Raw genomic sequence first — 24,560 nt, 5'->3', positions numbered from 1 at the left:
CGCGTCGCTGGTGCGATCGCGTCGCGTGGTGAATTTTTGTATTTTTTTTAAATAAAAGATAAAGATATGTAATTGAAAGAGCACGAAAGCACTAATAAAGAGAAGAGTTCTTAAAGAAAAAAACTAAGAGTGAAGAAAAGAACGATCATACCACGGTGGGTTGTCTCCCACCAAGCACTTTGCTTTTACGTCCGTAAGTTGGACGCTGCAATTGCTCAATCTGCTGCGATGTGGGGATCTTCCAGGCGGAAGATCTCAAGCTCGTTATTTTTCTGCACCTTCTCACCATGGTATAGCTTCAGGCGATGTCCATTAACCTTAATAAGTTCAGAGCTTGAAGGATGGCTTAGGTGATAGACTCCGTACGGTTCAGCCTTCTCTACTCTGTATGGACCTTCCCATTTTGATCTCAACTTACAGGGCATGAGCCTCAGTCGAGATTTGTAAAGGAGAACAAAATCTCCAAGTTGGAACTCTCTCTTCTTGATGTTTTGATCATGCACAGCTTTCATCTTTTCCTTGTATATTCTGGAGTTCTCATAAGCTTCCAGGCTAAGGTTCTCCAGTTCCTGCAGTTGCAACTTTCTTTCAGTTCCAGCATTCTCAATTCCCATGTTGCACTCCTTAACTGCCCAGAAGGTTCTGTGTTCTGTTTCAACTGGGAGATGGCAAGCTTTTCCATAAACCAAGCGGAAGGGACTCATCCCAATGGGTGTCTTGTATGCTGTTCTGTATGCCCACAGTGCATCTTGTAGCCTGGTGCTCCAGGCTTTTCTATGAGGCTTTACTATCTTTTGCAAGATACGCTTAATTTCTCTGTTTGACACCTCGACTTGCTCATCATTTTGGGGATGGTAAGCTGTTGCAACTTTATGGATTATCCCATGCTTCTTCATCAAGCCTGTTAGTCTCCTGTTACAAAAATGGGTGCCTTGATCGCTCACGATCGCTCGTGGTGATCCAAAGCGGCATATAATATGGTTTCTCACAAAGGAAACAACAGTGTTAGCATCATCAGTGCGGGTAGGAATTGCTTCCACCCATTTGGAAACATAATCCACAGCTAACAATATATAAAAATATCCACTAGAATTTGGAAATGGACCCATGAAGTCAATGCCCCATACATCAAAAATTTCACAGAAAAGCATATATTGTTGAGGCATCTCATCCCTCCTGGATATGTTACCAAATTTCTGGCATGGGTGACAAGATTTATAAAACTCAGCAGCATCTCTAAAAAGAGTAGGCCACCAGAATCCGCAGTCTAAGATCTTTCTAGCTGTTCTTTGAGGGCCAAAGTGTCCTCCACTCTCAGATGAGTGACAGGCCTCTAAAATGGACTGGAATTCTGATTGAGGTACACAACGTCTAATTATCTGGTCAGCGCCACATCTCCATAAATATGGGTCATCCCATATATAATATTTAGACTCGCTTTTCAGCTTGTCTCTTTGATGTTTAGAAAAATGTGGAGGAAATGTGCGGCTAACTAAATAATTAGCAACAGGTGCATACCAAGGGACTACCTCAGATACTGCTTGCAGGTTGTCAAAAGGAAAATTATCATCTATAGGAGTAGAATCATCCTTAATATGTTCAAGGCGACTCAAGTGGTCTGTTACTAAATTTTGATTACCACTCCTATCCTTTATTTCTAAATCAAATTCTTGTAACAGCAGTATCCAACGTATAAGTCTTGTTTTGGATTCCTTTTTAGCTAATAAATACTTTAGAGCTGCATGGTCCGAATACACTACTACTCTAGTATCAAGTAAATAAGCTCGGAATTTATCCAGAGTGAAAACAATAGCAAGTAGCTCTTTCTCAGAAGTAGTATAATTGGACTGGGCAGTGTCTAAAGTCTTTGACGCATAGGCAATAACAAAAGGGTCCTTACCTTCACGCTGAGCCAGCGCTACTCCTACTGCATGGTTGGAAGCATCGCACATGATCTCAAACGGCTGGCTCCAGTCGGGTCCTCTCACAATTGGGGCTTGAGTTAGAGCAGTCTTCAGCTTATCAAATGCTTGTTTGCAATCTTCACTGAACTCGAGCTCAATGTCCTTCTGCAGTAATCTGGATAAGGGAAGTGCCACCTTACTAAAGTCTTTAATAAATCTCCTGTAGAAACCTGTATGGCCAAGGAACGAACGGACTTCCCTCACAGAAGAGAGGTAAGGTAAACTAGAAATAACATTCACCTTTGCTGGGTCTACAGAAATGCCATTATTAGATACCACATGTCCTAATACAATTCCTTGCTTTACCATAAAGTGGCATTTTCCGAAATTCAATACAAGGTTTGTATTAACACATCTATCTAATACTCTAGATAATCCATCTAAGCAAAGGTTAAAAGAATCACCATAAACGCTAAAATCGTCCATAAAAACTTCCATACAGTCCTCAATAAGATCAGAGAAAAGACTCATCATGCACCTTTGGAAGGTGGCTGGTGCATTGCACAAGCCAAAGGGCATTCTCTTATAAGCATAAGTCCCAAAAGGACATGTAAAAGTAGTCTTTTCCTGATCCTCAGGAGCTATATGAATCTGGAAATAACCTGTGTAACCATCTAAAAAGCAATAATGTGATTTACCTGACAGGCGATCCAGCATTTGATCAATGAATGGAAGTGGGTAGTAATCCTTACGGGTAGCTTGGTTGAGACGCCTGTAATCAATGCAAACTCTCCAAGCATTCTGAACTCTAGTTGCTATGAGCTCCCCATGCTCATTCTTTACTGTAGTGACTCCAGACTTCTTGGGCACCACTTGTACTGGGCTTACCCATTCACTGTCTGAAATGGGATATATGATACTTGCTTCCAATAGTCTGGTCACTTCCTTTTTGACAACTTCCAAGATGGTGGGATTCAATCTTCTTTGTGGTTGATGGACAGGTCTTGCTCCCTCTTCTAAAAATATTCCGTGTTCGCATACTTGAGGGTCAATTCCCACTATGTCTGTCAAACTCCACCCAATTGCCTTCTTATGCTTCCTCAGTACATCAAGTAACTGCTCTTCTTGTTGAGAAGTCAGTTCCCTTGCAATAATAACCGGAAGCTTCTGCTCATCCTCAAGATAAGCATATTTGAGATGTGGAGGGAGAGGTTTCAATTCTAACTTTTGATCATGGGCAGGCTCTGGATTATCTGGGGCTTGCGAAAATGGCGAAGTGTCCTCATTGTCAGTTAAGAGGGTCCCCACACTCGGACCTTGTCCAGTGTGCCTCTCTTCAAACTCTTCTTTTTGGACTTCAGCCACACTTTCGTCTATGACATCACACTGGAAGATAGAACGATCTTCTGGGGGGTTGTTAATGACTCCATTCAGATTGAAGATCACTATGCGGCCATCTATTTCAAAGGAGTATGTTCCTAAAAAAGCATCCAATTTGAATTTTGATGTCTTCAAGAATGGTCTTCCAAGTAGGATTGATGATGGCTTATCTGAATCATTATGGGGCATCTCCAAGATATAAAAATCAGTGGGAAATGTGAGCCCTTTAATGTTCACCAAAACATCTTCAGCAACTCCAGCCACTGTAATAATGCTTTTATCTGCTAACACAAAACGAGCTGCCGACCTTTTTAAGGGAGGGAGCCTTAAAACATCATATATAGACAAAGGCATTATACTGACACATGCTCCTAAATCACACATGCAATCATAAATTACTACACCACCAATAGTACACCTAACTATGCAAGGACCTGGATCACTACATTTTTCAGATAATCCTCCCATTAAAGCAGATATAGAACTACCTAAAGGAATAGTTTCTAATTCATTAATTTTGTCTTTATGGATACATAAGTCTTTTAGAAACTTTGCATATTTAGGTACCTTCTGAATAACATCAAAAAAGGGAACAGTTACCTCAACCTTTTTGAATATTTCTACCATTTTAGGATCAGGTTCCAGCTGCTTCCTGGGCTTCCTTGCAAGTTGTGAAAATGGAATGGGAGTAGTGTTTTCTGTGGTGCCTGCGCCTTTTTGTGCTTCTTCCTGTGGTTGAGCTATCTCTTCTTCAGCTATGTCCTGTATGTCCTCTTCCTCTTCAACATCTTCGATTTCTACCACCTCTTCAGCTGAGGCGTATTCTGGTGAGTTTGGTTCCTCCTGATTCCTCTCCTGCAGTGTGGTTCCGGACCTCAGGGTGATGGCATTAATGCCTCCCTTTGGATTGGATAATGGTTGAGAGGGGATTCCAGTGATGCTTGAAGGTTGGTTACTGGAATTTTGTGCTGAACCAAGTTGTGTCATAAAAGCTTGCAGAGTAGAGGTGAAATCATTCAGACTGGCATTAATACTATTCACGATGGTATTCTCCATGGCCAGTTGTCTTTTCTCAAAAGCTTGTAATAAATCTTCATTAGAAGATACAGAAGAATGAGTAAATTGAGAGGTTTGCTGCTGATTGTTCGGTGGTCCTTGGTTTTGCCTCAGGTGAGGTGCTCGGTAAGGTTAATTTTGTTGCCTGTTGTTGTTATTATTCCACCTCTGATTTCCCTGGTTATCTCTGCCTCCCCTATTATTGTTGTCTCTCCAATTCTGGTTTGAATTGTCCTGCCATCCATGGTTATTATTTCCACTTTGATTGTACCCTTGGTTGGGGCAGTCATAGAAGTTGTGAGTGGATGCCACCATGTTGTCTTCTTATTGGAGCTGCGGGCATTCATCAGTGTAATGGCTGTAATCAGCACAAATTCCGCAAATTCTTTGTGGAACTAGTTGTTGGTTTTGCTGTGGTTGAGTTTGCTGAGCTTGTTGACTCAACTGCATTTGCTTCAGCAGGTTGGTCATCTCACAGATGCTTCGATTTAGAGCAGCAGTCTCTATGCCAGAAGATACTTCTGCAACAGCTTTTGAACGGCCTTGCTTCTGTCTGTGGTTCTGAGTAGATTCAGCTAAATCACGGATCAATTGCCAAGCTTCATCAGTGGTCTTGTACTTCTTCATAGACCCATTGTTGGCACTTTCCAATGTGGTCTTATCTTGGGGCCTCATACCTTGTGTGATATAGCTGAGTAGCACGATCTTGTCAATCATGTGGTGGGGGCATGCTTCCAAAAGATTATTGAAGCGCTCCCAGTATTCAAAGAGAGTCTCATTGTCATCCTGAACAATTGTAGAGATATCCTTCCTCAGTTTATCAGTAACTTCAGATGGAAAGAATTTCTCCAAAAACTCCTTTCTGAGTGTATCCCAGTTGGATACATTGGCTATAGGTTGAGTGTAGTACCACTCTCTTGCTTTTCCCTCAAGAGAGAATGGGAAAGCTTTCATCAGAATTGAAGTTTCATCAGTGCCATCACGCCTGACAGTAGAACAGGCTGCCTGGAAATCTCTCAAGTGCTTGATAGGCTCTTGAGCAGGTAGGCCATGAAACTTGGGCATCAAATTTATCAGTGCGGTCTTTATTTCAAAATCCATAGCTACCGCTAGATGATGCGCTTGAAACGGTTGCATTGTAAAATAAGGAGCTCCTTCCTCCTGAATGGTAACTCTTCTAGCTGCCATGTTTTCTGCACGTCAAACAACCGAATCAGTAGAACGGGGGTTGGTTTCTTCCTCAGATTCACTTTCAGATCCGCCCTCAGAGCGAGCTAACCTACGCTATTCTCGCCTTATTCGTGAAATAGTCCTTTCAATTTTAGGATCGAATATTAGCAAGCGCGGATCAGGAAGTGAACGCGTCATTTGACGGAAGAAACATGCAGCTCATAGTAGCAAAATTAAATAAAATGCAAATAAATAAATTCTAATTAATAAAATTAGCACTCTATTGCAACTCCCCGGCAACGGCGCCAAAAATTGATGGGAAGCAGAAGTTGGTGAATTAAAAATTTATTAAATTGGTTACGTTGCAAGTATAGTTCTTTACTCACCAAAAATCTGCCTATCAATTTAAAAATGTGTCACAGAGAATTTCAATTAAATTTACTGGGAGTTTTAAGTCCCAGGTCGTCTCCCAACGAGTTGCAGAAAAGTGTGCTGTTTTATTAATCAGATGTTCCAAGAAGTTGAGCTAAGTAAATTGGAATTTAAATTGAGGATTTTTAAATAATATAAATAAAAGCCTTGACTGCAAATTGATTGGTTAGAATCTCTATCATTGATGGTGTGATTGTAAGATTAATTTATAAGATTCAGAGGCTGAAAAAGGACTGCAGATGCTGTTGGATTCTGACCTCCCTGCACTCAAAGTAGATTTTCTGGAGCTACAGAAGCCCAATTGGCGCGCTCTCAATTGCGTTGGAAAGTAGACATTCTGGGATTTCCAGAAATATATAATAGTCCATACTTTGCCTGAGATTTGATGGCCCAAACAGGCGTTCCAATTCAGCTCAAGAATTCTGGCGTTTAACTCCAAAACTGGCACAAAAGCTGGAGTTAAATGCCCAAACTGGCACAAAAGCTGGCGTTTAACTCCAAGAAAAGTCTCTACACGAAAATGCTTCAATGCTCAGCCCAAGCACACACCAAGTGGGCCCGGAAGAAGATTTCTGCATTAATTACTGATTTCTGTAACCCTAGGCTACTAGTTTTCTATAAATAGGACCTTTTGCTATTGTATTTTCATCTTTGATAAGTCTTATGCTATCTTAGACACATTTGGAGGCTGGCCATTTGGCCATGCCTAGACCTTGTTCTTATGTATTTTCAACGGTGGAGTTTCTACACACCATAGATTAAAGTGTGGAGCTCTACTATTCTTCATGGATTAATACAAGTACTATTGTTTTTCTATTCAACTCAAGTCTATTTCTTGTCCAAGATAATCATTCGTTCTTCAACTTGATGAATGTGATGATCCGTCACACTCATCATCATTCTCACCTATGAACATGTGCCTAGCAATCAGCTCTGTTCTACTAGCAATGACTTGAATACATATCTCTCGGGTTTCTAATCTAAGATTGGAACATTCGTGGTATAGGCTAGAATTATTGGCGGCCATTCCTGAGATCGGAAATTCTAAACCTTGTCTGTGGTATTCCGAGTAGGATCTGGGAAGGGATGACTGTGGCGAGCTTCAAACTCGCGATTGTGGGGGGTGTGACAGACGCAAAAGGATCAATGGATCCTATTCCGACATGATCGAGAACCGACAGCTGATTAGCCAATGTTGTGACAGAGCATCAGGACCATTTTCACTGAGAGGACGGGATGTAGCCATTGACAACGGTGATGCCCAACGTAAAGCTTGCCATGGAAAGGAGTATGAATGATTGGAAGAAGGCAATAGGAAAGCAGAGGTTCAAGGGGAACAAAGCATCTTCATACGCTTATCTGAAATCCACCAATAAATTACATAAGTATCTCTATCTTTATTTTATGTTTATTTTATCACCTTAAACTCCATAACCATTTGAATCCGCTTGACTGAGATTTACAAGATGACCATAGCTTGCTTCAAGCCGACAATCTCTGTGGGATCGACCCTTACTCACGTAAGGTTTATTACTTGGACGACCCAGTGCACTTGCTGGTTAGTTGTGCGGAATTGTGACAAAGTGTGATTCACGTTTAAGAGCTCCAAGTCCTTTGGCGCCATTGTTGATGATCACAATTTCGTGCACCAAGTTTTTGGCGCCGTTGCCGGGGATTGTTCGAGTTTGGACAACTGATGGTTCATCTTGTGGCTTAGATTAAGTACTTTTCAGAATTTTTAAGAATGAATTCTAGAGTTTCAAGGTGATGTTCCCACCATCACAAAAGCTGATTGATTCTCATCAATTTAGCTATTGAATGTAATGTCCTGCTGAAGCTTGGCCAAACATGTCTAATCCTTTTTAGACTGAAGCTTTAGACTAACATTGCATGATTCCTGGAATTCTTATTAAAAGTTTTGATTCTCTTTATTTTCTTTTCTATATAATTTTCTAAAAAAATACAAAAAAATTTTAAAATCATAAAACCAAAAATACTTTATGTTTCTTGTTTGAGTCTAGTATCAATTTTTAAGTTTGGTGTCAATTGCATGTCTTTATTCTTCTTGCATTTTTCGAAAACATGCTATATCTTCTTCATTAATCTTCAAGTTGTTCTTGATGATTTCATTACTCTGATCTTTAAATTCTCTTGTTTAGTGTGTTTTATTGTTTTTCATATGCATTCTCAATTTCTTAGTGTCTCTTATATGAAAATTCTTAAGTTTGGTGTCTTGCATGCATTGTTTATTTGATCTTAGTTGCATTTTTATTGATTCCATTCTTCAAAAATTCAAAAATATTTTTTAAAACTATGTCTTTTCAAGTCAATAATACAGAGAATTGAAGATTCAGAACATTCAGCAGAGGAATCAAACAGAAAAAGCTGGGCGTTCAAAACACCCAGTGAAGAAGGAAAACTGGCGTTTAAACGCCAGCCAGGGTACCTGGCTGGGCGTTTAATGCCCAAAAAGGTAGAGATTTGGGCGTTAAACGCCAGAATGGGCACTATTCTGGGTGCTTAACGATAGGATGACACTAGAGGGAAGAATTTGTTTTTAATTCACATTTTTTTCAAGTTTTCATAATTTTTCAAAATCAAATCTTTTTCAAATTATATCTTTTCAATCATATCTCTTTCAAAATCAATTTCTTTCCATTTTATATTTATTTTTACTATTTTCAAAAATCCTTGCTTCAATTCAAGATTTACTTCAAAAATTTTCAAGTTGTTACTTGCCTATTAAGAAAGGATCAAATTTTAAATTTTAGAATCATATCTTTTAATTTCTTGTTAGTCAAGTAATCAACTTTAGTTTTAAAACTTTCTCTTTTTAATTTGATTTTCAATCATATCTTAATCATATCTTTTCAATCACACCCTTTTTCAAAATTAATTTTCAATCATATCCTTTTAATTTCTGATTTCAAAATCTTTTTCAAAAATCACTTGATTTCTTTCTCAATCTTAGTTTTTGAAAACCAATTACCAAATTTTCAAAATCTCTTACTTTAATTTCGAAAATTTCTTCCCCTCTTCTCACATCCTTCTATTTAAAGGACTAACACTCCTCCTCAAGGTACAATTCGAACTCCCTCCTTCTTTATATGTTCGAATACTCTTCCATCTACCTCCTCCTTCTATTCTTCTTTTCCTCTGACACTTCAAGGAATCTCTATACTGTGACATAGAGGATTCCCTACTTTCTTGTTCTCTTCTCTTTCATATGAGTAGGAACAAAGATAAAGGCATACTTATTCAAGCTAATCCTGAACCTGAAAGGACCTTGAAGAGAAATCTAAGAGAAGCTAAAGCACAATTCTCTTTAGAGGGCCTAACAGAGCTTTTCAAGGAAGAAGAAACCATGGCAGCCGAAAACAACAATGCCAACAATGCAAGGAAGGTGCTTGGTGACTTTACTGCACCTACTCCTGATTTCTATGGGAGAAGCATCTCTATCCCTGCCATTGGAGCAAACAACTTTGAGCTTAAACCTCAATTAGTTTCTCTAATGCAACAGAATTGCAAGTTTCATGGACTTCCATTGGAAGACCCCCATCAGTTCTTAGCTGAGTTCTTGCAAATCTGTGACACTGTCAAGACCAATGGGGTTGACCCTGAAGTCTACAGACTTATGCTCTTTCCTTTTGCTGTAAGAGACAGAGCTAGAACATGGTTGGATTCACAACCTAAGGAAAGCCTGAACTCTTGGGAAAAGCTAGTCAATGCCTTCTTGGCAATGTTCTTTCCACCTCAAAAATTGAGTAAGCTTAGAGTGGAAGTCTAAACCATTAGACAGAAAGATGGTGAGTCCCTCTATGAAGCTTGGGAGAGATACAAGCAATTGATCAGAAGGTGCCCTTCTGACATGCTTTCAGAATGGAGCATCATAGGAATCTTCTATGATGGTTTGTCTGAACTATCCAAGATGTCATTGGATAGCTCTGTTGGAGGATCTCTTCATCTGAAGAAGACGCCTGCAGAAGATCAAGAACTCATTGAAATGGTTGCAAATAACCAATTCATGTACACCTCTAAAAGGAATCCTGTGAATAATGGGTCAACTCAGAAGAAAGGAGTTCTTGAGATTGATACTTTGAATGCCATACTGGCTCAGAATAAAATATTAACCCAACAAGTCAATATGATTTCTCAGAGTCTGTCTGAAATGCAAGCAGCAACAGGCAGTACTAAGGAAGCTTCCTCTGAAGAAGAAGCCTATGATCCTGAGAACCCAGCAATGGAAGAGGTGAATTACATGGGAGAATCCTATGGAAACACCTATAATCCTTCATGGAGAAATCACCCAAATCTCTCATGGAAGGATCAACAGAGACCTCGACAAGGTTTCAACAACAACAATGGTGGAAGAAACAGGTTTAGCAATGGCAGGCCTTTTCCATCATCTTCTCAGCAACAGACAGAGAATTCTAAGCATAACCCCTCTGACTTAACAACCATTGTCTCTGATCTAATCAAAACCACTCAAAGTTTCATGACTAAAACAAGGTCCTCCATTAGAAATTTGGAGGCATAAGTGGGTCAGCTGAGTAAGAAAATTAATGAACTCCCTCCAAGTACTCTCCCAAGCAATACAGAAGAAAATCCAAAAAGAGAGTGCAAGGCCATAACCACAACACACACGGCCGAACCTGGAGAGGAGGAAGAGGCAGTGATCTCCACTGAGGAAGACCTCAATGGACGTCAATTGGCCTCCAAGGAGTTCCCTAATGAGGAACCATGGGAATCTGAGGCTCACACTGAGACCATAGAGATTCCGTTGAATTTACTTTTGCCATTCATGAGCTCAGATGAGTATTCTTCCTCTGAAGAGGATGAAGATGTCACTGAAGAGCAAGTTGCTAAGTACCTTGGAGCAATCATGAAGCTAAATGCCAAGTTATTTGGTAATGAGACTTGGGAGAATGAACCTCCATTGCTCATCAAAGAACTGGATGACTTGACTAGGCAGAGATTACCTCAAAAGAGACAGGACCCTGGAAAGTTCTCAATCCCTTGTACCATAGGCACCATGACCTTTGAGAAGGCTCTGTGTAACCTAGGGTCAAGTATAAACCTTATGCCTCTCTCTGTAATGGAGGAGCTAGGGATCATTGAGGTACAAACTGCAAGAATCTCACTAGAGATGGCAGACAATTCAAAGAAACAAGCTTATGGACTTGTAGAGGATGTCTTGGTAAAGGTTGAAGACCATTACATCCCTGCTTATTTCATAGTCCTAGAGACTGGGAAGTGTATGGATGAATCCATCATCCTTGGCAGACCCTTCCTAGCCACAGCAAAAGCTGTGATTGATGTTGATAGAGGAGAATTGATCATTCAAGTGAATGGAGACTCCCTTGTGTTTAAGGCTCAAGGATATCCCTCTGTCACCATGGAGAGGAAGCACAAAGAGCTTCTCTCAATACAGAGTCAAACAGAGCCCCCACAGTCAAACTCTAAGTTTGGTGTTGGGAGGCCACAACCAAACTTTAAGTTTGGTGTTGAACCCCCACATTCAAACTCTAAGTTTGGTGTTGGGAGGTTCCAACATTGCTCTGAACATCTGTGAGGCTCCATGAGAGCCACTGTCAAGCTATTGACATTAAAGAAGCACTTGTTGGGAGGCAACCCAATCTTTAACTTATCTATGTTAAATTTCTATTTTCTTTTTCTATTTTATGTTTTCTGTAGGTTGATGATCATGTGAAGTCACAAAAACAATTGAAAAATCAAAAACAAAAACAGAATGAAAAATAGAACACCCTGGAGGAGATAGTTACTGGCATTTAAACGCCAGTAAAGGTAGCAGAATGGGCGTTAAACGCCTAGTCTGGCACCATTCTGGGCGTTTAACACCAGAAATGGGCACCAGACTAGCGTTTAACGCTAGGAATGGACAAGAAGCTGGCGTTAAACGCCAGAAATGGGCAGCAGCCTGGCGTTTAATGCCAGGATTGGCAGAAAGGAGCGTTTTGCACGCCACTTGGTGCAGGGATGAGATATCCTTGACACCTCAGGATCTGTGGACCCCACAGGATCCCCACCTACCCTACCACTCTCTCTCTTTTTCACCCATTCACCAATCACCTCAATACCTCTTCCCCAAAAATCCCTCACCTATCAAATCCCACCATTCTCTTCACCACTCACATCCATCCTTCATAAAACCCCACCTACCTCACCATCCAAATTCAAACCACTTTCCCTCCCAAATCCACCCATATTGGCCGAACGATACACACTCCTTTCACCCCTATATAAACCCATCTTCACTCCTTCATTTTCATAAACATACACACTACCCATCCCCCTTGGCCGAAACACAAAGCCCACTCCATCTCCTCTATTTCTTCTGCTTCTACTCTCTTCTTTCTTCTTTTGCTCGAGGACGAGCAACCTTCTAAGTTTGGTGTGGTAAAAGCTAAAGCTTTTTGTTTTTCCATAACCATTTATGGCACCAAAGGCCGGAGAAACCTCTAGAAAGAGGAAAGGGAAGGCAAAAGCTTCCACCTCCGAGTCATGGGAGATGGAGAGATTCCTCTCAATGGTGCATCAAGACCACTTCTATGAAGTTGTGGCCAAGAAGAAGGTGATCCCCGAGGTCCCTTTTAAGCTCAAAAAAGAGCGAATATCCAGAGATCCGACATGAGATCCGAAGAAGAGGTTGGAAGTTCTCACCAACCCCATTCAACAAGTCGGAATCTTAATGGTTCAAGAGTTCTATGCTAATGCATGGATCACCAAGAACCATGATCAAAGTGTGAACCCGAACCCTAAGAATTGGGTTACAATGGTCCGAGGGAAATACTTAGATTTTAGTCCGGAAAATGTAAGGTTGGCATTCAACTTGCCCATGATGCAAGGAGATGCACACCCATATACTAGAAGGGTCAACTTTGATCAAAGGTTGGACCAAGCTCTCATGGACATATGTGAAGAGGGCGCTCAATGGAAGAGAGATTCAAGAGGGAAGCCGGTTCAACTAAAAAGGCATGACCTCAAGCCCGTGGCTAGGGGATGGTTGGAGTTCATCTAACGCTCAATCATTCCCACTAGCAACCGGTCCGAAGCTACTATAGACCGGGCTATCATGACACATAGCATCATGATTGGAGAGGAAGTAGAAGTTCATGAGGTTATATCCCAAGAACTCTACAAGGTGTCGGACAAGTCCTCTCCTTTGGCAAGGTTAGCCTTCCCTCATCTCATTTGTCACCTTTGCAATTCGGTTGGAATTGACATAGAGGGAGACATTCTCATTGATGAGGACAAACCCGTCACTATGAAAAGGATAGAGAAAACAAGAGAACCTCATCAAGAGCATGAAGAAACTCCTCATCATGAAATCCCTGAGATGCCTCAAGGGATGCATCTTCCTCCACAAAACTATTGGGAGCAAATCAACACCTCCCTAGGAGAATTAAGTTCCAACATGGGACAACTAAGGGTGGAACACCAAGAACATTCCATCCTCCTCCATGAAATTAGAGAAGATCAAAGAACCATGAGAGAGGAGAAACAAAGGCAAGGAAGAGACATTGAGGAGCTCAAGCACTCCATAAGATCTTTAAGAGGAAGAACAAGCCGCCATCACTAAGGTGGACCCGTTCTTTAACTTCCTTGTTCTTTATTTTCCTGATTTTCGAAAAATTATGCTTTATGTTTATCTATGTTTGTGTCTTTATTACATGATCATTAGTGTCTATGCCTTAAAGCTATGAAAATGAATCCATCACCTTTCTTAAATGAAAAATGTTTTCAATTGAGAAAGAAAAAGAAGTGTATGAATTTCAAATTTTAAAACAGTTTAATTATTTTGATGTGGCGGCAATACTATTGTCTTTCTGAATGAATGCTTGAACAGTGCATATTTTTGAATTTGATTGTTTATGAATGTTAAAATTGTTGGCTCTTGAAAGAATGAAAGGAAAAAGAGAAATGTTATCTGATGATCTGAAAAATCATAAAATTGATTCTTGAAGCAAGAAAAAGCAGTGAAAAGCTTGCACAAAAAAAAAAGAGAAAAGCAAGCAAAAAAAGCCAATACCCCTTTAAACCAAAAGGCAAGGGTGATAAAAAGGATCCAAGGCTTTGAGCATCAGTGGAAAGGAGGGCCCACAGGAATAAAATCCTGGCCTAAACGGCTAAACCAAGCTGTCCCTAACCATGTGCTTGTGGCGTGAAGGTGTCAAGTGAAATCTTGAGACTGAGCGGTTAAAGTCGAGGTCCAAAGCAAAAAGAAGAGTGTGCTTAAGAACCCTGGACACCTCTAATTGGGGACTCTAGCAAAGCTGAGTCACAATCTGAAAAGGCTCACCCAGTTATGAGTCTGTGGCATTTATGTATCCGGTGGTAATACTGGAAAACAAAGTGCTTAGGGCCACGGCCAAGACTCATAAAGTAGCTGTGTTCAAGAATCAACATACTTAACTAGGAGAATCAATAACACTATCTGGATTCTGAGTTCCTATAGATGCCAATCATTCTGAACTTCAAGGGATAAAGTGAGATGCCAAAACTGTTCAGAAGTAAAAAGCTAAAAGCCCCGCTCATCTAATTAATACTGATCTTCATAGATGTTTTTGGAATTCATTGTATATTCTCTTCTTTTTATCCTATTTGATTTTCAGTTGCTTGGGGACAAGCAACAATTTATGTTTGGTGTTGTGATGAGCGGATAATTTATACGCTTTTTGGCATTGTCTTTAGTATGTTTTTAGTATATTTTAATTAGTTTTTATTATATTTTTATTAGTTTTTAAATAAAAATCACTCTTCTGGAATTTAATATGAGTTTGTGTATTTTTCTGTAATTTTAGGTATTTTCTGGCTGAAATTGAGGGACCTGAGCAAAAATCTGATTCAGAGGCTGAAAAAGGACTGCAGATGCTATTGGATTCTGACCTCCCTGCACTCAAAGTGGATTTTTTAGAGCTACAGAAGCCCAATTGGCACGCTCTCAATTGCGTTAGAAAGTAGACATCCTGGGCTTTCCAGCAATATATAACAGTCCATGCTTTGCCTGAGATTTGATGGCCCAAATAGGCGTTCAAAGTCAGCTCAAGAATTCTGGCGTTTAACTCCAAAACTGGCACAAAAACTGGAGTTAAACACCCAAACTGGCACAAAAGCTGGCGTTTAACTCCAAGAAAAGTCTCTACACGAAAATTCTTCAATGCACAGCCCAAGCACACACCAAGTGGGCCCGGATGAAGATTTCTGCATTAATTACTGATTTCTGTAACCCTAGGCTACTAGTTTTCTATAAATAGGACCTTTTGCTATTGTATTTTCATCTTTGATAAGTCTTATGCTATCTTAGACACGTTTGGAGGCTGGCCATTTGGCCATGCCTAGACCTTGTTCTTATGTATTTTCAACGGTGGAGTTTCTACACACCATAGATTAAGGTGTGGAGCTCTGCTGTTCTTCATGAATTAATACAAGTACTATTGTTTTTCTATTCAACTCAAGTCTATTTCTTCTCCAAGATATTCATTCGTTCTTCAACTTGATGAATATGATGATCCGTGACACTCATCATCATTCTCACCTATGAACATGTGCCTGACAACCACCTCTGTTCTACTAGCAATGGCTTGAATGCATATCTCTTGGGTTTCTAATCTAAGATTGGAACCTTCGTGGTATAGGCTAGAATTATTGGCGGCCATTCCTGAGATTCGGAAAGTCTAAACCTTGTCTGTGGTATTCCGAGTAGGATCTGGGAAGGGATGACTGTGACGAGCTTCAGACTCACGATTGTGGGGTGTGTGACAGACGCAAAAGGATCAATGGATCCTATTCCGACATGATCGAGAACCGACAGCTGATTAGCCGATGTTGTGACAGAGCATCAGGACCATTTTCACTGAGAGGATGAGATATAGCCATTGACAACGGTGATGCCCAACATAAAGCTTGCCATGGAAAGGAGTATGAATGATTGGAAGAAGGCAATAGGAAAGCAGAGGTTCAAGGGGAACAAAGCATCTTCATAGGCTTATCTGAAATCCACCAATGAATTATATAAGTATCTCTATCTTTATTTTATGTTTATTTTATCACCTTAAACTCCATAACCATTTGAATCCGCCTGACTGAGATTTACAAGATGACCATAGCTTGCTTCAAGCCAATAATCTCCGTGGGATCGACCCTTACTCACGTAAGGTTTAATACTTGGACGACCCAGTGCACTTGCTGGTTAGTTGTGCGGAATTGTGACAAAGTGTGATTCACGTTTAAGAGCTCCAAGTCCTTTGGCGCCATTGTTGATGATCACAATTTCGTGCACCAACTATGTTGGTATAGAATTTCTCAATAAAATCCCGTTGCAAGTATAACTCTTCCCAACAACAATCCTCGAGTATCAAATTTAGAAAGGAATTTGGTTGTCACAAGTTCAACCCCAATAAAAGTAACCGAAGTATTCAAACCTCGGGTCGTCCCACAAGGAATGGGCAAACATGTGCTTTAACATTGGTTAGAAATCCGGGGTTGCAAGTCATGATCAAGAAATTAAACTAGGAATCTTAACAAGCAACTAATCTTGGAATGTAAGAAATTAATTCAGACAATTAGAGCAAAGTGTAAATGATGAGCGGATAATTTATACACTTTTTGGCATTGTTTTTACATAGTTTTTAGTATGATTTAGTTAGTTTTTAGTATATTTCTATTAGTTTTTAAATAAAAATACATTTCTGGACTTTACTATGAGTTTGTGTATTTTTCTGCGATTTCAGGTAATTTCTGGCAGAAATTGAAGCTGAAGAAGGACTGCAGATGCTGTTGGATTCTGACCTCCCTGCACTCAAAGTGGATTTTCTAGAGCTATAGGAACCCAATTGGCACGCTCTTAATTGCGTTGGAAAGTAGACATTCAGGGCTTTCCAGAAATATATAATAGTCCATCCTTTGCCCGAGTTTTGACGACACAAACTGGCGTTCAAACGCCAACTCCCTGCCCTATTCTGGAGTTAAACGCCAGAAACAGGTTGCAAATCAGAGTTAAACGCCAGAAACAGGCTACAACCTGGCGTTAAACTCCAAAAATAGTCTCTACATATGAAAGCTCAATGCTCAGCCCAAGCACACACCAAGTGGGCCCGAAAGTGGATTTCTGCATCATTTACTTAATTCTGTAACCCTAGTAACTAGTTTAGTATAAATAGAACTTTTTACTATTGTACTAGAGGTCTTTTTCCCTATTTTCGAATTCATATGCCATTTGGGGAGGCTGGCCATTCGGCCATGCCTAGACCTAGTTCTTATGTATTTTCAACGGTAGGGTTTCTATACACCATAGATTAAGGTGTGGAGCTCTGTTGTTCCTCATGAATTAATGCAAAGTACTATTATTTTTCTATTCAACTCAAGCCTATTTCTTCTCTAAGATATTCATTCGCACACAAGAACATGATGAATGTGATGATTATGTGACGCTCATCACCATTCTCACTTATGAACGCGTGCCTGACAAACACGTTCGTTCTACATGAAAGCAAGCTTAAATGCATATCTCTTAGCCTCCTGATTTACGATCAGAGTCTTCGTGGTATATGATAGAATTATTGGTGGCCATTCTTGAGATCCGGAAAGTCTAAACCTTGTCTGTGGTATTCTGAGTAGTATCTGGGAATGGATGGCTGTGACGAGCTTCAAACTCGCGAATGCTGGGCGTAGTGACAGATGCAAAAGGATCACTGGATCCTATTCCAGCATGATCAAGAACCGGCAGATGATTAGCCGTGCGGTGACAGCGCATTTGGACCATTTTCACTGAGAGGACGGGATGTAGCCATTGACAACGGTGATGCCCAACATACAGCGTGCCATGGAAAGGAGTATGAATGATTGGATGAAGATAGTAGGAAAGCAGAGGTTCAGAAGGAACAAAAGCATCTCCATACGCTTATCTGAAATTCTCACCAATGAATTGCATAAGTATCTCTATCCTATTTTATATTTTAATTATATTTTTACTATCAATTCACTATAACCATTTGAATCATCCTGACTGAGATTCGCAAGATGACCATAGCTTGCTTCAAGTCGACAATCTCCGTGGGATCGACCCTTACTCACGTAAGGTTTATTACTTGGACGACCCAGTGCACTTGCTGGTTAGTTGTGCGAAGTTGTGAAAAAGAACTAAGATTATGAACGTGCGTATTAAGTTTTTGGCGCCGTTACCAAGGAATGAACAATCAAAATTTCGTGCACCAAGTTTTTGGCGCCATTGCCGGGGATTGTTCGAGTTTGGACAACTGACGGTTCATCTTGTTGCTCAGATTAGGTAATTTTATTTTAATTTTAAGCTTTTTATTTTTATTATTTTTATTTTTGAAAAAAAATTATTTTGTCTTTAGAATTTTTAAGAATGAATTCTAGAGTTTTATGATGATCTGTTGAAGTCTGGCTGACTGTGAAGCCATGTCTAATCTTTTGGACGGAGGTTTTAACTTATCATCACAAGAGCTTGTTGATTTCTATCAATCTTGCTGTTGAATGTAATGATCTGCTAAAGCTTGGCTGGCCATTGGCCATGTCTAGTGTTTTGGACCGGAGCTTTCACTGAAAGCTTGGCTGGCTAGTAAGCCATGTCTAATTCCTGGACAGGAGCTTTAGACTAACATTGCATGATTCATGGAATTCTCATTAAAAATTTTGAAATCCATATTTTTATTTTTCCAAACAATTTTCGAAAAATCCAAAAAAAAAATTTATAAAATCATAAAACCAAAAATAATTTGGTGTTTCTTATTTGAGTCTAGTGTCAATTTGTAAGTTTGGTGTGAATTGCATATTTTTAATTTTCATTAAAATTTTCGAACACTCATGCATGGTGTTCTTCATGATCTTCAAGTTGTTCTTGATGATCTTCTTTGTTTGATCTTTAATCTTTCATGTTTGGTGTCTTTTCTTGTTTTTCATATGCATTTTCAATTTGTTAGTGTCTAATTATTGAAAATTTCTAAGTTTGGTGTCTTGCATGCTTTTCTTTTCTTAAAAATTTTCAAAAATAAGTCTTGATGTTCATCTTAATCTTCAAAGTGTTCTTGGTGTTCATCTTGACATTCAAAGTGTTCTTGCATGCATTAGTTGTTTTGATTCATAATTTTTATGTTTTGTTCCAATTTGGTGTTTTTCGAAAACTTTTTAAAATGATTTTCAAAATCTTTTTTTAATTTCATTTTATAATTTCAAAATCTTTACTAACAATTAATGTGATTGATTCAAAAATTTTAAAATTTGTTACTTGCCTATTATGAAAGGTTCCATCTTTAAATTTTAGAATCATATCTTTTAGTTTCTTGTTAGTCAAGTAATCAACTTTAATTTTCAAAATCAAATCTTTTTAATCTCCTTTTCAAATCTTTTTCAATTTCAATAATGTCTTTTTCAAAACTTAATTTCAAAATCTTTTCTAACTTCTTATCTTTTCAAATTTGATTTTCAAATTTTTTTCAATTAACTACTTGAATTTTTTATTTTTAAAGTTTTCTATTTCGATCATATCTTTTTCAAAACCACCTAACTAATTTTCTCTCTCTAATTTTTGAAAACTCTTCCCCACTTTTTCAAAATTCCTTTTTAATTAACTATTTGTTTTAAATTCTAATTTAATTTAATTTTATTTTTCTTTTTAAATTTCAAATTATAACTAATAGTCAAAATAAAAACAAAAATTTTTTATTTATTTTATTTAATTTTCAAATTCTCCCTCCTCTCATCTCTTTCTATTTATTTAATTATCTACTAACACCCCTCTTCCATTCAAAAATTCGAACCCATTCTTCTCCTCTGTGTTCGAATTCTTATCTTCTCCTTCTTCTATTCTTCTCTTCTTATACTCACATAAGGAATCTCTATACTGTGACATAGAGGATTCCATATTTTCTTTTCTGTTCTCTTCTTTTTCATATGAGCAGGAACAAGGATAAGAACATTCTTGTTGAAGCTGACCCTGAACCTGAAAGGACTCTGAAGAGGAAGCTAAGGGAAGTTAAAGCACAACTCTCTGGAGAAAACCTGACAGAAATTTTTGAAAAAGAAGGAGACATGGCCGAAAATAATAACAATGGTGGAGATGCAAGGAAGATGCTAGTTGACTTTATTGCACCATCTTCCAACTTCTATAGAAGAAGCATCTCACTTCCTGCAATTGGAGCAAACAATTTTGAGCTTAAGCCTCAATTAGTTTCTCTAATGCAGCAGAATTGCAAGTTCCATGGACTTCCAATGGAAGATCCTCATCAGTTTTTAGCTGAATTCTTGTAAATCTGTGACATTGTCAAGACCAATGAAGTTGATCCCGAGGTCTACAGGCTTATGCTTTTCCCTTTTGCTGTAAGAGACAGAGATAGAACATGGTTGGATTCACAACCTAAGGATAGCCTGAACTCTTGGGATAAGCTGGTCAGTGCTTTCCTGGCCAAATTCTTTCCACCTCAAAAGATGAGCAAGCTTAGAGTGGAAATCTAAACCTTCAGACAGAAGGAAGGAGAGTCCCTCTATGAAGCTTGGGAAAGATATAACCAAGTGATCAAAAGGTGTCCTACTGACATGCTTCCAGAATGGAGCATCATAAGTATATTCTATGATGGTCTGTCTGAGTTGTCAAAAATGTCATTGGACCATTCTGCAGGAGGATCTCTTCACGTGAAAACCCCTGCAGAAGCTCAGGAACTCATTGAAATGGTTGCAAATAACCAGTTCATGTACACCTTTGAGAGGAATCCTGTGAACAATGGGACGCCTCAGAAGAAGGGAGTTCTTGAAATTGATACTCTGAATGCCATATTGGCTTAGAACAAAATATTGACTCAGCAAGTCGATATGATTTCTCAGAGTCTGAATAGATTGCAAGTTGCATCAAACAGTTCTAAAGAAGCATCTTCTGAAGAAGAAGCTTATGATCCTGAGAACCCTGCAATGGCAGAGATGAATTACATGGGAGAACCCTATGGAAACACCTATAATCCTTCATGGAGAAATCATCCAAATTTCTCATAGAAGGACAAATAGAAGCCTCAACAAGGCTTCAATAATAATGGTGGAAGAAATAGGTTTAGCAATAGCAAGCCTTTTCCATCATCTTCTCAGCAACAGTCATAGAATTCTGAACAGAGCCATTCTGGCCTGGCAACCATAGTCTCTGATCTATCCAAGACCACACTAAGTTTCATGAATGAAACAAGGTCCTCCATTAGAAATTTGGAGGCACAGGTGGGTTAGCTGAGTAAGAAGATTACTGAAACTACTCCTAGTACTCTCCCAAGCAATACAGAAGAAAATCCCAAGAGAGAGTGCAAGGCCATAACCTTACTTGGTGTGGTCAAATGCCCAGAGGAGGAGGAGGACGTGAATCCCAGTAAGGAGGACCTCTTGGGACGTCCTCTAGACAGAAAGGAGTTCCCTTTTGAGGAACCAAAGGAATCTGAGGCTCATACCGAGACCCTAGAGATTCTATTGGACCTCCTTCTGCCATTCATGAGCTCTGATGAATACTCTTCCTCTGAAGAGGATGAAGACACCATTGCAGAGCAAGTTGCTAAGAATCTAGGAACAATCGTAAAGTTGAATGCTAGTTTATTTGGTAATGAGACTTGGGAGGATGAACCCCCCTTGTTCACCAATGAACTGAGTGCACTAATGAGGCAGACATTGCCTCAGAAGAAATCGGATTCCAGAAAGTTCTTCATACCTTGTACCATAGGCACCATGACCTTTGAGAAAGCTCTGTGTGACCTTGGGTCAGGGATAAACCTCATGCCACTCTCTGTAATAGAGAAACTGGGAATCTTTGAGGTACAAGCTGCAAGAATCTCATTAGAGATGGCAGACAAATCAATGAAATAGGCTTATGGACTAGTAGAGGATGTGTTAGTAGAGGTTGAAGGCCTTTACATCCCTGTTGATTTCATAATCCTAGACACTGGGAAGGATGAGGATGAATCCATCATCCTTGGCAGACCCTTCCTAGCCACAGCAAAAGCTGTGATTGATGTTGACAGAGGAGAGTTGGTCCTTCAGTTGAATGAGGGCTACCTTGTATTTAAGACTCAAGGTTCTCCTTCTGTAACCATGGAGAGGAAGCATGAAAAGCTTCTCTCAATACAGAGTCAAACAAAACCCCCACATTCAAACTCTAAGTTTGGTGTTGGGAAGCCACAACCAAACTCTAAGTTTGCTGTTAAGAGGCCCCAACATTGCTCTGATTTTCTGTGAGGCTCCATGAGAGCTCACTGTCAAGCTATTGACATTAAAGAAGCGCTTGTTGGGAGGCAACCCAATGTTATTTAATTATATCTATTTATTTTCCATTACTATTTTATGTTTTCTTTAGGTTGATGATCATGTGAAGTCACAAAAACTAGTGAAAAATCAAAAACAGAATGAAAAATAGCATTAAAAATAGCTCACCATGGAGGAAGAGCTTACTGGCGTTTAAATGCCAGTAAGAAGCATCAAACTGGCGTTTAACGCCAGAAAGAAGCATCAAGCTGGCGTTAAACACCAGAAACAAGCACCAGACTGGCGTTTAACGCTAGGACAGAGCATGGAATTGGCGTTTAACGCCAAAAATGGGAGAAAAGCTGGCATTAAACGCCAGAAATAAGTAGCAAGCTGGAGTTTAACACCAGACATGCATTCTAAGGGCATTTTGCACGCCTACTCGGAGCATGGATGCTAAGTCCTTGACTCCCCAGGATCTGTGGACCCCACAGGATCCCCACCTACCCTACCTCTTCTTCTCTCCTCTTCACACCTTCTCATAACACTCTTCCCTAAATACCCTTCACCAATCACCTTATTACCTCTTCCTCAAATACCCTTCACCAATCACCTTATTACCTCTTCCCCATAAACCCCACCTACCTCCAAATTCAAATTCCTTTCCCTCCCAAACCCAACCTTAATGGCCGAAACCTAACCTCCGCCACCCCTATATAAACCCCTTAACACTACTCCATTTTCACACATCACAACCACTACTTTTTCCCCTTGGCCGAATACACTCTCTCACTCCATCTCCTCCATTTTCTTCTTCTTCTACTACTTTCTTTCTTCTTTTGCTCAAGGATGAGCAAACCTTTTAAGTTTGGTGTAGTAAAAGCATTGCTTTTTGTTTTTCTATAACCATCAATGGCACCTAAGGCCAGAGAAACCTCAAGAAAAAGGAAAGGGAAGGCAATTGCTTCCAGCTCTGAGTCATGGGAGATGGAGAGATTCATCTCAAAGGTCCATTAAGACCACTTCTATGAAGTTGTGGCCAAGAAGAAGGTGATCCCTGAGGTCACTTTTAAGCTCAAAAAGAGCGAGTATCTGGAGATCCGACAAGAGATTAGAAAAAGAGGATGGGAAGTTCTCTCTAATCCTATTCAACAAGTCAGAATCTTAATGGTTCAAGAGTTCTATGCAAACGCATGGATCACTAGGAACCATGATCAAAGTGTGAACCCGAACCCTAAGAATTGGGTTACAATGGTCCGAGGGAAATACTTAGATTTTAGTCCGGAAAATGTAAGGTTGGCATTCAACTTGCCCATGATGCAAGGAGATGCACACCCATATACTAGAAGGGTCAACTTTGATAAAAGGTTGGACCAAGTCCTCATAGACATATGTGTGAAAGGAGCTCAATAGAAAGTTGACTCAAGAGGCAAGCCGGTTCAATTGAGAAGACCGGACCTTAAGCCTGTAGCTAGAGGATGGTTGGAGTTCATCCAACGCTCAATTATTCCTACTAGCAACCGGTCTGAAGTTACTGTAGACTGGGCCATCATGATCCATAGTATCATGATTGGGGAGGAAGTGAAAGTTCATGAGATTATACCTCAAGAACTCTACAAGGTGGCTGACAAGTCCTCCACTTTGGCAAGGTTAGCATTTCCTCACCTCATTTGCCACCTCTGCAATTCGGCTAGGATTGACATAGAGGGAGATATCCTCATTGATGAGGACAAGCCCATCACCAAGAAAAGGATGGAGCAAACAAGAGATCATGGACCTCAACAAGAGCATGAGGAAATTCCTCACCATGAAATCCCTGAGATGCCTCAAGGGATGCACTTCCCTCCATAAAACTATTGGCAGCAAATCAACACCTCCCTAGGAGAATTAAGTTCCAACATGGGACAACTAAGGATGGAGCACCAAGAGCACTCCATCATTCTGCATGAGATTAGAGAAGATCAAAGAGCTATGAGGGAGGAGCAACAAAGACAAGAAAGAGACAAAGAGGAGCTCAAGAACACCATTGGTTCTTCAAGAGGAAAAAGACGCCACCCTCACTAAGGTAGACCCGTTCCTTAATCTCCTTGTCTATTTATTTTCTCTGTTTTTTGTCTACTATGCTTTATGTCTATTTATGTTTGTGTCTTATTACATGATCACTAGTGTCTAAGTGTCCATGTCTTAAAGCTATGAATGTCCTATAAATCCATTACCTTTCTTAAATGAAAAATGCTTTTAATCACAAAAGAACAAGAAGTACATGATTTTGAATTCATCCTTGAAACTAGTTTAATTATTTTGATGTGGTGACAATACTTTTTGTTTTTTGAATGAATGCTTGAACAGTGCATATGTCTTTTGAATTTGTTG

At 39.6% G+C, this 24,560-nt stretch overlaps 2 non-coding genes across 2 annotated transcripts; one reads left to right on the top strand and one right to left on the bottom strand.

Annotated features, from left to right (window-relative positions):
- The first annotated feature begins 5,051 nt into the window (after positions 1–5,051).
- LOC148561692 (small nucleolar RNA R71) lies at positions 5,052–5,159 on the top strand. Its single transcript, XR_015887635.1, has one exon. It is a non-coding gene; the product is annotated as a small nucleolar RNA R71 (small nucleolar RNA).
- Positions 5,160–9,708: 4,549 nt separating this feature from the next.
- Positions 9,709–9,816, bottom strand: LOC148561691 (small nucleolar RNA R71). The gene has a single exon (XR_015886867.1). It is a non-coding gene; the product is annotated as a small nucleolar RNA R71 (small nucleolar RNA).
- Between the last annotated feature and the right edge of the window lie 14,744 nt (positions 9,817–24,560).

The sequence above is a fragment of the Arachis ipaensis genome, chromosome B6 (genome assembly GCF_059453495.1).
Source record: "Arachis ipaensis isolate K30076 ecotype BB chromosome B6, ASM5945349v1, whole genome shotgun sequence".
NCBI classification, from domain to species: domain Eukaryota; kingdom Viridiplantae; phylum Streptophyta; class Magnoliopsida; order Fabales; family Fabaceae; genus Arachis; species Arachis ipaensis.
This window is presented reverse-complemented; position numbering and strand designations above follow the sequence as displayed.